This window comes from Colobus angolensis, unplaced genomic scaffold (assembly GCF_000951035.1).
Source record: "Colobus angolensis palliatus isolate OR3802 unplaced genomic scaffold, Cang.pa_1.0 Scaffold193, whole genome shotgun sequence".
In the NCBI taxonomy this organism is placed as follows: Eukaryota; Metazoa; Chordata; class Mammalia; order Primates; family Cercopithecidae; genus Colobus; species Colobus angolensis.
The window spans coordinates 1732578-1747005 of NW_012115077.1; the positions used below are offsets into that span (position 1 = coordinate 1732578).

The 14428-nt window shown below is 42.3% G+C and overlaps 1 protein-coding gene across 1 annotated transcript in view; it reads left to right on the top strand.

The window, feature by feature from the left end:
• The first annotated feature begins 106 nt into the window (after positions 1 to 106).
• TAOK1 (TAO kinase 1) overlaps positions 107 to 14428 on the top strand; it is a 160944-nt gene continuing 146622 nt past the window's right edge. The window contains exon 1 of the mRNA XM_011940874.1: positions 107 to 175. The gene's annotated coding sequence lies outside the window, so the exon portion shown is untranslated. The remainder of the gene's footprint in view (positions 176 to 14428) is intronic.

A 14428-nucleotide genomic window follows, 5' to 3' on the forward strand; every position in this document is an offset into this window, starting at 1 on the left:
CCCCTTGTTGCAGAGCTTGGGCTGGGCGGCTCGCTGGGGCTCTTGTGGGGGGGGGGCGGCGGTCTGTCGCCGGGCCCCCTCCTCCTCCTCACTCCTCACCCTCCAGGGTAGCGGCTACCAGAGCGCTGCCGGGGGCTGCGCCTGCCTGCTCCGCCCCAGACCTGTCGGCGAAAGGGTAAGGGCACCTCTGCTTTGGGAAAGGGAGATATGAAGGGGGGCGGGGAAATTCGGCCCACTCGGGCCTGTGTGTGGAAGACGGAATGTGGGGGTGGGGTGGGGGAGGGAGACAAGGAGGGTCTGTGATTCTGTGGGTGGGGTGAAGAAGCTGGTGAGCTGGGCGCCCTCCCGGTTTAAGGGGCGAGAGCAATTCCATTCCTTTTTCCTGAGGGTCACCGGAAGGGGTGTTGGAAGGGGGATGTTTGGAGGAAGGTGTGGCTCTCACAGGGAGACTGGCTTGATGTGCACCCCGGTTTAAAGGCGCGAGGTCCCTTTCCCCTCTGGTGCCACTGCTCCTCCCGCTTCTTCTCCTTTGTAGTGTCTGTGTATTCTTGGGAAGGGAGACTGCTCTGAGTGGCTTGCTGGGTGGATTCCACCCCCTAGCACGGGAAATCTATACTCCTCTTCTGTAGGGGTGATGGAAGCGTTTCTCTCCCCCTACCCTTCCCCCTTCCCCATCCTCTAGTCTACTGCAATGCTGCAGAAGTCCAAGGCAGTTTCTTCATACACAGACTGATGTATACACAGAAGGGAGGGGAAGCAGGAGAGGGAAGTAATGGCGCTTCCCTTGAAAAGGTTACTCTTTTTCTTTTGGTTTTGAATCGATGACAGTACCGTTTTAATACTCTTCCCCTGAGATCTGTCCATGGGAAGTGTATCTGCTCCTGGTGTTATTGTTGGGGGATATGGCCTCTCGAGAGGGACCCCTCTTCTGTTAGAACAGTTTTGGTGTCTCTCATTTTGAGAGATGTCTGGGTTGACATTTTTTTGTGAGCAGGTTGGATTTTAGTTAGAATTCAATAAAATAATTTTGTACCTCCTCATCCTCATTTCCCTTTTCTTTTTCTATGACTTTTGTAGTTCATGAAGAATTATTGGCCAGGCGCGGTGGCTCACGCCTGTAATCCCAGCACTTTGGGAGGCCTAGGCGGGCGGATCACGAGGTCAGGAGATCGAGACCATCCTGGCTAACACGGTGAAACCCCGTCTCTACTAAAAAAACCAAAAAAATTAGCTGGGCGTGGTGGCGGGCGCCTTTAGTCCCAGCTACTCGGGAGGCTGAGGCAGGAGAATCGCTTGAACCCGGGAGGCGGAGGTTGCAGTGGGGCGAGATGGTGCCACTGCACTCCAGCCTGGGCGACAGAGCGAGACTCCGTCTCAAAAAAAAAAAATTATTAACAATTATTACATACAGACAGCCTGTCTGATGGGCATTTCTCCCTAAGCTGCGAATTTTTAGGGTTAATACTGTTTTGTATAATATTGAAATTGGAATTTTTTGAAAATGGTTGGGTTACAAACCTTTCTGCAGCTGTTGCTTTGTTCTTATTAATCTGCCTAATTATTCTGTGATCTATTTTCTGTAGTCAGTCATTTTTTCACTTCTTTTGCTACCTATCATTTGTCTGAAAGCAGATCATTTTATCTGATTTACAGTAGTACTTGTTGGTTTTGTTCTTAGTTGAGTAGAAATAAAAATTTAAACATTCTGGAAATGTGCTGCCAAGTGCTTTTTGTGACCAGAGTAGTTTTCAAGTCTCCATGTACTGATGATACATTTTTTTCTTTTTAAGTGTTTAGTAAATACTGGTTATGTGATTTTAAAATATTCCACATATGACTGTTAATAGAATTAAATTATTTTTTCCCAAAGTGAAGAAGACGACTAAAATGTGTACAATAATGAGTTGTCTTTGGTGTATTTAGTGTTTTCAGCTCTACTTAGTGACTTATTTTTTAAATACTTCCAAATGCCATCTGCATTTTATGTTGTCATTAAGTGTTGTCCAATAGAGCTTTTTTGGTGTGTTTGTTGCATTTTGAAACCTGTTTTAAGATAGGGATTTGAAGATGTTAGTAGTAGGGCCAGGCACTAACTTAGTTTCTGTCATTTTATATCATGATTTTGATGTAGGAGACATGGTATGTTAAATAAGTTTTATTATTTTTTTTCTCAGAAGACGGAATTCTCTTTGCTTTCTTTGTTGCCTTTTAATGATCATCTCAATTCATTGAACTGAAATAACACTATTCACTTGAGTATTTATTTCATGGGACAAAGCTGCATGTTGTTGATATGTAGAGTTTTCTCCATTATGGCAAGTTATGCCAGGAAGTCTAATTCTCCGTATTATGGCTTGTTGGTAATTAATTCATATATACTAGCATGTGTTGATCGAAGCATACTGCTCAGTAAAGAGTGACTGCTTTTTGCCGGGGCGCGGTGGCTCAAGCCTGTAATCCCAGCACTTTGGGAGGCCGAGACGGGCGGATCACGAGGTCAGGAGATTGAGACCATCCTGGCTAATACGGTGAAACCCCGTCTCTACTAAAAAAATACAAAAAACTAGCTAGGCGAGGTGGCGGGCGCCTGTAGTCCCAGCTACTCGGGAGGCTGAGGCAGGAGAATGGTGTAAACGCGGGAGGCGGAGCTTGCAGTGAGCTGAGATCCGGCCACTGCACTCCAGCCTGGGCGACAGAGCGAGACTCCATCTCAAAAAAAAAAAAAAAGAGTGACTGCTTTTACCTTGGAAAGTTGTAGGCAGAGAGGATTTATCAATAGAGGCTACCAAACTTAAAGGATTTACACAGGGTGTAGGTTAACTATTTACTTGCTACATTTCAGCATGCTATAATTAAGGAGTACTCTTTAGGACAACTGAAAAAAAAAAAAAAAAACCTCTCTTTTCCAGAGCTGGTAGAAATGTTGCCTAAAAGTGGAAAAATATGTTCATGATCGATTAAATACATTATTAAGGAAAAATCGCCTGAGGGTTATTTCAGATGACCTCTGATGCCACTGTCAGAAATAAAATGCTGAGAGCTGTTAGTCTGAGTTGATTCCAGATTAGTATGGCACTTCTTATGTTTCTAAATAGTTCATCTACAAAATGGCAGTGTAAATCACTTCCTGTTCTTTCACAACTGGCTCTTTCACTGGATTCTCTTTTAATGACTTAATTTTTGGCATTCTGATATCTGATTTGTTAATTTGGTTATAATTCTCATGTTTTATAGGTGGAAGAATTTCTGAGAATCAGCTGAATTTAAAGGCTTTTAATAGTCTAAGATTATCTTGACAGTAACAAAACATTGCTTCCAAACTAAAGGATAGTATTGCAAACAAATTTAAACTCAGAGGTTTTAAAGAAATACAGCAATGTACAGAATCAAAAATATGAGTGCACTGAATAGAAAATAATTATTGTATTTTTTATAATGTCGATTTTGGGAGACGTGCGGATATGGCAGGTAATTGAATGAGTGGTGATATAAAATAAGCTTTCTGTATAACAAGGTATATATATGATATTTGGGCCCATGTTACGATGCCATTTTAACAATAAGAAAGCAACTCATTAGTTAACAGGATACTGGAAAGACTGGATGCTCATAACTAACCATGAGTATGATTTATTTTAATAATTTGCCAGTTCTTAGTAGACATGAATATTTAGTAAATCCAGAAGTTACCTAGGGGTCAATTGTTGGCATTGAAATTAGAGTTGAGATTAATCTGTCTTTCATGTCTTTCACCTGGAAATAAATTCTGTGTTTTGCATTTGGCTTATTTGTGTATTAAAATCACTTAATTTTTTCATTTGTATCTCTGTTTTGTTTTCAGTGGTCTTTATTATAATAACTAATTGCAGTCATACTAATTTAATCTTTTATAAATGAGGAGCATTTTTGGTACACATTAGTTGAGGGCTGATGTTTGGATGAGGATCATATATGAACGAATCTCTTTAAAAAAGTATTATTTCTGGGCTGGGCGAAGTGGCTCAGGCCTGTAATCCCAGCACTTTGGGAGGCTGAGGTGGGAGGATTGCTTGAGGCCAGGAGTTCAAGAGCAGCCTGGGCAACATAGCATGACCCTGTCTCTACAAAAAAAATTTTTTTGTAGTTAGCAGGGGCTGGGCGTGGTGGTGTATGCCTATAATCCCAGCATGCTGGGGGCTGAGGCAGGAGGATCACTTGAGCCGAGGAGTTTGAGGCCAGCCTGGGCAACATAGTGAGACCCTGTCTCCAAAAAATAAAAAATGAAAATATTAGTGGGGTGTGATGGTGCATGATTGTTGTAACTGCCTGGGAGGCTGAGGTGGGAGGATTGCTTGAGCCCAGAAGATGGAGGCCGCAGTGAGTTGTGATCATGCCACTGCACTCTAGCCTGGGCGACAGAGTGAGACTGTCTAAAAACAAAACAAAAGCCAGCATGGTGGCTCAAGCCTGTGATTCCAGCACTTTGGGAGGCCAGAGTGGGTGGATCACCTGAGGTCAAGAGTTCAAAACCAGCCTGGCCAACATGGTAAAACCCTGTCTGTACAAAAATTAGACAAAAAATAGACAGGAGCCACTGTGCCCACCTCTGATGGGAGTTTTTAATTTATCACAGATTTTCTTTTTCCTTTGTTGGATATAAAGCCTGTCTTAAGAAATGACATTTCAGGCTGAGCGTTACAAAACATTATAGGCTGGCTCAGGCTTGTAATCCCAGCACTTTGGGAGGCTGAGGAGGGCGGATTGCTTGAGGTCAGGAGTCAGGAGTTCGAGACCATCCTGGCCAATGTGGTGAAACACCCCATCTCTACTGAAAACACAGAAATTAGCTGGGTGTGGTAGCAGGCGCCTGTAATCCCAGCTACTTGGGAGGCTAAGGCAGGAGAATCACTTGAACCAGGCGGAGGTTGCAGTGAGGCGAGATCACGCCATTGTGCTCCAGCCTGGGAGACAAGAACAAAACTCCGTCTCAAAAAAAAAAAAAAGAAAGAAACAACATTTCTTTTCCAGTACTTAATTTGTTTATTTAAGAAAAATTTGATATCCCTCTTCTACCTTCTGGAGCTTTTTTTTACCATCCTTGGCTTTGAAGGGATTCAGAGTACCCATGTTCTTCTAAGTGGTTTTATTTAGGTATCTTTTGTAGATGTGTCCTTACCTTGAAAGTGCCTTACATTCCAAAATGTATTAGTTCAACAAACTTTAAGTGATTATTTTGTGCCAGATAAGACAGTATATCAGCCCTGGGAGAATTCCACCTTCTGAATAGTTTTCTCAAGCTAGATATTCATAGGAAGACAAAGACTTTCCTATTATTTTTAGTTCCTCTAAGCCAGTGCTTTCAAACTTTAGTTTGTGATCCATTAATGGCTTGTAAATTCAATTTAGTGAGTCACAATAACAATTTTAAAAAGTGATGGGGAGTGTCAGTATGGTGCATAAAGTAAGGGTAAACATTATTATGGGAAACTTTTGTTTGCCTCTTTTTTTTTTTTTTTTTTTTTTTTTTTATGCCAGGGTCTTGCTCTGTTGCCCAGGCTGGAATGCAGTGGTGTGATCATAGCTCACTGCGGCCTGTACCTCCTGGCTCAAAGGATCCTCCCACCTCAGCCTCCTGAGTAACTGGGACTACAGGTGTGCACCACCACACCTGGCTAATTTTTGAAAAAAATTTTGTATAGACAGGGTCTCGCTATGTTGTCCAGGATGGTCTCAAATTCCTGAGCTTAAGTGATCCTCTTGCCTTGGCCTCCCAAAGTGCTTGTATTACAGGTGTAAGCTACTGCGCTCAGCAGTTTGCCACATTTTTGTATGTTCTGGGTACCTGGTTACACTGTTATAACAGTGGGAGGCCACTGTTTGGCCTCCCAAAGTGCTGGAATTATAAGCGTGAGCCACTGTGCCTGGCCTAAAATTTCTTTTTTTTACCTCATCCCTTTTACTTCTAATCTTCTGTCTCTGAAGTATGCTTGTTTCAATTTTTGCTTTTTCCTTTTTCTTTCAACAACTCTCCTTCAATCTCTACTGATTGATCTGTAGTCCATTTAGTGGTCATATTGGGTATATTTACCTTTCCTGGGTTTCAAAGCTTGGGAGATAGCAAGGACTTTGCCTCAAAGATCCTGGGCAGGGTATCAGTAGTTTTGGGTAATCATGGTAACTTCTGAGGTTTTTGTATTAAGGAACATGTATTATGAGATATCTAATGTCACACTCTATGTGTGAGCGCAGTTTCTCACGAATTGCAGAATTTTAAAAAAAAGAAGACTTTTTATTTTTTATCTGTTTATTTTTTTAAGACGATCTCACTCCCCTTCCCTATGCTAGAGTCCAGTGGCATGATCATGGCTCACTGCAGCCTCGACTTCCCGGGCCGGTGACCTTTCACCTCAGCCTACCACGTAGCTGGGACTGCAGGCATGCGCCACCATACCTGACTAATTTCTTTGTATTTTTTGTAGAGATGAGGTTTGGTCACATTGCCAACGCTGGTCTCGAACTCCTGAGCTCAAGCAATCTGCCTGCCTCAGCCTCCCAAAGTGCTGGGATTACAGGTGTGAGCCACCGTGCCTGGCTGAAAACTTTTTATTTGGAGGATATTAAGAAAATATCTTTTATTTTTATTTTATTTGGGGACATACATAGATTTAATTTAATTAAATTGAAATATGTCTGTTCATAAAATTATTATGTGACTAATTAAGTATATAAAATGCACTTAAAAAATACCAGGCCAGGCATGATGGCTCACGTCTGTAATCCTAGCACTTTGGGAGGCCGACGTGGGTGGATCACTTGAGGTCAAGAGTTCAAAACCAGCCTGGCCAACATGCTGAAACCCTGTCTCTACTAAAAATACAAAAAAGTTAGGCCCTGCACGGTGGCTTACACCTGTAATCCTAGAACGGAGGCCGAGGTGGGCGGATCACAAGGTCAAGAGATCGAGACAGTGAGACTTACTCTCAAAAAAAAAAAAATTAGCTGTGCGTGGTGGCAGGCAGGCACCTGCAATCCCAGCTACTAGGGAGGCTGAGGCAGGAGAATCGCTTGAACCTGGGAGGTGGAGGTTGCAGTGAGCTGAGATCATGCCATTGTACTCCAGCCTGGGTGACAGGGCAAGATTCTGTCTCAAAATAAATAAATAAATAAATAAATCAGTGTGCTGCAATGTGTTATGTCTAACCATTGCATTTATGTTTTAGTTGATGTTTTCAATTCACTCATGGTAGTAGTTATAAACTTCTAGTTTGTATTTTGGATTGATTTGTTACAATTTATTCCCATTGAGACTGAGAAAGAGGTTTCAGAAAAAGTTGATGAACAGCATTACTAAACAAGGTCAAGGTTTTTCCGTTTTTAGACTTGGGGAATTTAGTGTTACTGAAAATTGGAAAAGCTTTGTCTCTTTGCCAAAAGCATCCATATCTTTGACTGTACTTGGTGAGGAAACTTTGCTCTTCATTGTTGTACAGAAACTTTGTATGGTGTATGTTGTTTTATTTAATATATAGTATTTAAGTAATCTCCTACTGCATAAATGGTAGATAATGATGGTGTTTTATAGGGCTCATTACATGATAGGAGTATGGTATTTCAGTTGGTTTTATTTACTAGAATAGAGTTCTGAGTCCCAGAGGAGCAATATAATGTGCTCACTTTCAGATTGTTTTTTGTTTTTTGTGTTTCTTTTGAGACAAGGTCTTGACCCAGTCTGGAGTGTAGTGGCACAATCACAGCTCACTGTAGCCCTGACCTCCTGCACCGAAGCAGTCCTCATATCTCAGCCTCCCAAAGTGCTGGGATTACAGGTGTGAGTCACCATGCCTGGCCTAGATTCTTTGCTTTGACATGTAGTTATTAGAGATAATGATTTTTTAATTCTCTAGAAAAGAACAAATAATTTGAAAATGGAGTAATTAAAAGATCATTTTATCTTCAGTTTAGGTAGTGACAAAGTATTTTTCTGTTTTATGTGTGAATGTCTACTTCTATAAAATAATGCCATTAATCTTTAATCAAGAATAAAAAAGTTGGCTGGGCATGTAAAAAATAAAACAGTGTTGAGATATGAAATATTTCTCTGTGTGTGGGGGGGAGATTTTTTTTGTTTTGTTTTGTTTTTGAGACAGGGTCCTACTCTTTTAAGAACCTGTTGTAAGACTCCAAACTGGAGTGCAGTGGTAGGGTCACAGCTCACTGCATCCTTGATCTCCTGGGCTCAGGTGATCCTCCTGCCTCAGCCCCACAAGTAGCCACAGGCCTGTGCTACCACACCCAGCTAATTTTTTGTATTTTAATAGAGACAGGGCTTCACCATGTTGCCCAGGCTGGTCTTGGATTGCTGGACTCAAGTGATCCACCCAGCTCAGTCTTCCAACGTGTCAGGATTACAGGCATGAGCCACCACACCTGGCATGAAATATTTGCTAAAATAAGTAAAATAACTATGATATAAAAACTTTCGGCTGGGTATGGTATCTTCTGCCTGTAATCCGAGCACTTCGGGAGGCTGAGACAAGGGGATTGCTTGAGCCCAAGGATTCAAGATCAGCCTGGGCAACATAGTAAGGCCTCATCTCTACTAAAAATAAAAAATTAGCCAAGTATGGTGGCATGTGCCTGTGGTCCCAGCTACTCAGGACACTGAGGCAGGAGGATTGCTGGAACGTAAAAGGATGGAGTTGCAATGAGCCATGATAGTGCTACTGCATTCCAGCTTGAGCAACAGTGAGACCCTGTGTCTAAATAAATAAATAGGTAAGTAAAAACTGTTTAATTTTTTGACAATATGTTAAAGTACACTACCATTCTATATTTTAACATAACTTTTATTAAAGTTAGGTGAAATAGCCTGGATTTTAGTATCCATTATTTTACTCGATTTTATTCAGATGGCACTATGAGTTGTGTTCAAAAAATTTTTGAAACAGCGTCCTTTTTTTTGAGATGGAGTTTCGCTCTTGTTGCCCAGGCTGGAGTGCAATGGCATGATCTTGGCTCACCACAAACTCCATCTCCCAGGTTCAAGCAATTCCTCCTGCCTCAGCCTCCCAAGTAGCTGAGATTACGGGCATGTGCCACCAGGCCCAGCTTATTTTTGTGTGTGCGTGCGCGCGCGTGTGTGTATATATATTATATATATATATGTATGTTTAGTAGATATGGGGTTTCACCATGTTGGTCAGGCTGGTCTCAAACTCGTGACCTCAGGTGATATACCCGCCTTGGCCTGTGTATTACACAGTGCTGGGATTACAGAGTGCTGGGATTACAGGCGTGAGCCACAGTGCCCTGACAAAACAGTGTCCTTTTAAAAATCCTTTTGGAACACAGTCATTAAGCCAGTTGGTTTACTCATGTTGCAGTAAATTTGGAAATCAATTTCAATTTAATACTCTTTTGAGATACTCACATAGTTATAATTTGTAATTTGTTGGTATGTACTATGAAAACACCAAGTCAGAATAGTGATTGATGGAATTTGCTTTTAAAGACCACAAGTTTAGGCCAGGCGTGGTGGCTCATGCCTGTAATCCCAGCATTTTGGGAGGCTGAGGTGGGTAGATCACCTGAAGTCAGGAGTTTGAGACCAGCCTGGCCAACACGGTGAAACCCCGTCTCTACTAAAAATGCAAAAATTAGCTGGGTATGGTGGCTCTCACCTGTAATCCCAGCCATTCAGAAGGAGGAGGTAGGAGAATTGCTTGAACCTGGGAGGCGGAGTTTGCAGTGAGCTGAGATCGAACCTTTGTATTCCAGCCTGGGAGACAGAGCGAGACTCCATCTCAGAAAAAAAAAGACACCAGTAAGTGTAGCCAGTAAGTTATGTAGCTTTCATATCAAAGTAAGATTCAGCAATGACACACGTATTTTTTGTATTTTTTGAGTGCAGCATTCTAGGCAGTGTGGTTATTAAAATAGGTTCAGTAATGACACATCTGTATTTATTAATAATTTTTTTGATGCGTTATTTTCTAGATACTGCACCAGTATACAGCAAAGAGTAAGAATTGATCCCTCCCATTTTGTAGTTTAGTAGGGATACAGGCTTGGAAGTAAATACATACAATAGTGTAATGCAGGGTTTCCCAACTGTGGTAGTATTGACATTTTGGCTAGGATAATTCATTGTGTGGGGATCTGTGCTATGCATTATAGGATATTTTGCACCATCACTGGCTTTTACCCATTAGATGCCAGTAGCATCACCCCCGGTTGTGATGATCAAAAAATGTTTCAGTTATTACCAAATGTCCCCTAGGCAGCAAAATCACCCGATTGAGAACCATTTATTTAGCTCTTATACAGATAGAGTTAAGGGGTGTTTAGGAGTAGTGATTCCTGAGGGAGTGAGATTTTATATGGGGGTCTTGAAAAAAAATAAAAGTGCAAAGGGTATTACATACCTGAGAGCATGAATGATCAATATTGAAGAGGGTGATAACTGATCATTTGTGGCTATAGGTTATTTATGTGATTTGGGATGGATGTCTGGCAAAATGAAGCCGAAAAGGTACTTTTGGGCCATATCTTTTTTCTTTTCTTTTTTCTTTTTCGAGACATGATCTCACTATTTTGCCTAGGCTGGAGTGCAGTGGCACAACCATGGCTCACTGTAGCCTTGGTTGACCTCCCTGGCTCAAGCAGTCCTCCCACCTCAGGTTCCCAAGTAGCTGAGACCACAGGAGTCCACTACCCACCCCCAGCCCCCCAACTGAGTAGCTGGGAGACAACTGGCATATACTGCCATGGCCAGCTAATTTTTGTAGCAACAAGGTTTCTCCATGTTACCTAGGCTGGTCTTGAACTCCTGCGCTGAAGTGATCCTCACACCTTACCCTCCCAAAGTGCTGGCATTACAGGTGTGAGCTACCATGCTTAGCCATTTTTCTTTTTTTTAAACTGTTGAATTGAGGTATAATTAATGCAGCAAAGTGCATAAATATGAAGTGTAAGCCTGTTGAATTTTTACAGATGTATATGTTCATGTAACCACCACTAAGAATAAGATAGAGAACATTCCTAGTACCTCTTAACAGTTCTTTTTTTTTTAGATACAGCGTCTTGCTCCTTTGCCCAGGCAGGAGTGTAGTGGTGCCATCATAGCTCACTTCAGCCTTGAACTGCTGGGCTCAAGTGATCTTCCCATCTCAGCCTCCTGAGGAACTAGGACTGACTACAGGCACATATAGGAATGAGGACTTGCTGTGTTGCGCAGGCTGGTCTTGAACTCCTGGCCTTAAGCCATTCTTCTGCTTTGGCCTCCCAAAGTGCTGGGATTACAGGCATGAGACACCATGTCTGACTTTCTTCTTAAAATTTGTATTTTACTGGTTGTTCTTTCCGACTGCTTTTAATAGTAGGTGTCTTTCAACACAGTGCTTTTCTGTCTGTCTCTCTCTTCCTGCTTCCTCCCCAACTCCATCCTTTATACCCAATTGCCTGACTGAGATAATCTTTTTTTTATTTTTATTTTTATTTCTGTGTTTCTTTGAGACAGAATCTCACTGTTGCCCAGGCTGGAGTACAGGGACACAATCATGACTCACTACAACCTTGACCTCCCCAAGTTCAGGTGATCCTCCCACCTCAGCCTCCCTAGTACCTGGGACTACAGGTGCTCACCATTACACCTGGCTAATTTTTGTATTTTTTGTAGAGATGGAGTTTCATCATGTTCCCCAGGCTGGTTTTGAACTCCTGGGCTCAAGCAATCCACTTGCCTTGGCCTCCCAAAGTGCTGGGATTACAGGCGTGAGCCACAATGTCCAACTGAGATATCTTACTCTTTTTGAAGACACATTGGGGTGAACATATCTAAATTGAACTCAGCTTCTTAATCTTTTGCAAAAGGTTCCCCTTGTTCACCTACCTATTTCAATGTTAATAACATGTTTTGCTTAGTTTTGTTTCTGAGGTAGAGTCTGGCCCTGTCACCCAGGCTGCTGGAGTGCAGTGGCATGTGCTGCAGCCTCGAACTCTTGGGCGTAAGTGATCCTCCTGCCTCAGCCTCCCAAATAGCTGGGACTGCAGGAGCTTGCTGCCATTCATTCCTGACTAACGTTTTGATTTTTTGTAGAAATTTTCTAGATACTGTGGCAGGATACAGAAATGAGTCAGACTTGATCCTTCCCTAGCCTTGCCGTATTGCCTAGGCTGGTCTCAAACTCCTGAACTCAAGTGATACTCCTGCCTCAGCCTCCCAAAGTGGCAGTATTACAGGTGTGTGCCACTGCACCTGGCCATAAGGTTTTTTTTTGTTTGTTTGTTTTGTGTTTTGTTTTTGACACAGGGTCTTGCTGTGTCCCCCAGGCTGGAGTGCAGTGACGCAATCTCAGCTCACCCCAACATCTGTCTCTGGGGCTCAAGCTATCCTCTCACCTCAGCCTCCCAAGTAGCTGGGACTACAGGAGTGCATTACCACGCCTGGCTAATTTTTGTAGAGATGGGGTTTCGCCATGTTGCCCAGGCAGGTCTCAAACTCCTGACCTCAAGTGATCTGCCTGCCTCGGCCTCCCAAACTGTTGAGATTACAGGCATGAGCCACTGTGCCTGGCCCATAATGTTTTTTCAATCAGTTTTACCAAGCTATAATTTATTTGCAGTAATTTCACAAATTTTTAATATACAGATCAGTGGCTGTAACGATCACTTTAATAATAGAGTAATTTTTATTTCCCCCAAAATTTCCTAGGCCCCTTTGCTGCCTCTTTTCAGTTTTATTGCTGTGCAGCCACTGATGTGATTTATTTCTTCTTTCTTTTTTTGGAGATGGAGTCTCACTGTGTCACCTAGGCTGGAGTAGCACAGTCTTCGCTCACTGCAACCTCCGCCTCCTGGGTTCAAGCAATTCTCCTGCCTCAGCTTCCCAAGTAGCTGGGATTATAGGCACATGGTGCCATGCCTGGCTAATTTTTCGTATTTTGTTGGAGACGGGGTTTCACTGTGTTGCCCAGGCTGGTCTTGAACTCCTGAGCTCAGGCAATCCACCCGCCTCAGCCTCCCAAGGTGCTGGGATTACAGGCATGAGCCACCACACCAGGCCTCTGATGTGATTTCTATTGCTATAAATGAGATTAGTCTTTTCTAGAGTTTCATAGAAATGGAATTATACAGTATGCAATTTTGTGTTTGGCTTCTTTCTCTTGGCATAATAGCTGTGATATTTATGTTGTGTATTTCAGTAGGTCATTTCTTTTTGTTGCTTAGTAATAGTCCAGTGTTTGGATATATCACTGTTTGTTTATCTGTTCACCTGTTGATTGATAATTGAATTATTTCCAGTTTTTGGCTATTATGAATAAGATTGCTAGCAATATTTGTATATAGGCTTTTTTATGGACATATATTTTTATTTCTGCTAACCCTAAGTCTTCTAAATTAGAAACTTGGGGATTATTTTTGATTTGTTTAATCTCTTTTCTCAACTATATTCACACAATAGGTTATGAAGTCATGGGATTTCTTCTTTTGAAATGTGTTTCATTCTTTGTTCTCTTTTCCAAGTATCTGTAACATTATTGTGAGAGGGTGTGTGTGTGTGTGTGTGTGTGTGTGTGTGTGTATGTAGCCTTATTTTAGGAGTAGGGGATGTAAGGATGATTGTGCAGATGATATATTTGCTCAGTGAGGTTTGTAGTCAGGCGGGGATGCTGACATTGAATTTATAGGATGGGGAAAGGGGCTGTTGCTGTTGGAAGCACTCTATCTGTAAAAGTATCATTTTAGTCTCTGTTTTTGTTCTAGTCTTATTGTTGCTATTTTTAGTTTGTTTTTGTTTTGTTGTGTATTTATGGATATGTATGTGGTGTAAAGTGGTGAAAAAGTTTGTTGTCATGGATATTGTCATTGTTATGTGAGCCTGGGCAACGCACTTAATCTCTGGGCCTCAGTTCATTGTCTGTAAAATGGGAATAATAATACTTTCCACATACTGTTAAAAGGATTAGATGCATTGTTGTATGCATAACTCTTAGTTTTGTTTTTGTTTTTTGAGATGGAGTTTCTCTCTTGTTGGCCAAGCTGGAGTACAATGGCATGATCTTGGCTCACCACAACCTCCGCCCCCCCGGGGTTCAAGTGATTCTCCTTCCTTACCTTCCCGAGTAGCTGGGATTACAGGCACACGCCACCATGCCCGGCTAATTTTTTTGTATTTTTAGCAGAAACGGGTTTTCACCATGTTAGCTAGGCTGGTCTGGAACTCCTAACCTCAGGTGATACACCTACCTCGGCCTCCCAAAGTGCTGGGATTACAGGCATGAGCCACTGCACCCAGCCTGTATGTATAGCTCTTAGAATAGTACCTGGCGCTGGGCGTGGTGGCTCACGCCTGTAATCCTAGCACTTTGGGAGGCTGAGGCAGGCGGATCATGAGGTCAGGAGATAGAGACCATCCTGGCCAACATGGGGAAACCCCGTCTCTACTAAA